The following is a 347-nucleotide window of genomic DNA, read 5'->3' as shown; positions in this document are numbered from 1 at the left end:
CTGTCTAAAAAAAAAAAAAAAAAAATTAAATCCAGACTCCTTGTGCATGCAGCAGGGTTTCTGGGGAAGGGGCTGAAATGATGACTAGAAATCAGTCTCCAGTCAGTTTGGGGAGGGACTTCCTGACAGCTCTCAGGTTTGAGTTTATCCTGCAGGCCCTGGGAGCCACTGAAGGCCATTGAGCAGGGGAAGCACATGACTAACATCAAAGAAGTTCTCTTGACATGCGGAGTATAGATGGGAACCAAAAGATACAGGGGACAGGGAGCCCAGGAGAGAGGCTGTTGAATTGCTTCTGATTGTGAAGGAAGGATTCAGAGGGGAAAATTGATTCTATCAATATTTAG

This window comes from Pongo abelii, chromosome 18, assembly GCF_028885655.2.
Source record: "Pongo abelii isolate AG06213 chromosome 18, NHGRI_mPonAbe1-v2.0_pri, whole genome shotgun sequence".
Classification (NCBI taxonomy): Eukaryota; Metazoa; Chordata; class Mammalia; order Primates; family Hominidae; genus Pongo; species Pongo abelii.
This window is presented reverse-complemented; position numbering follows the sequence as displayed.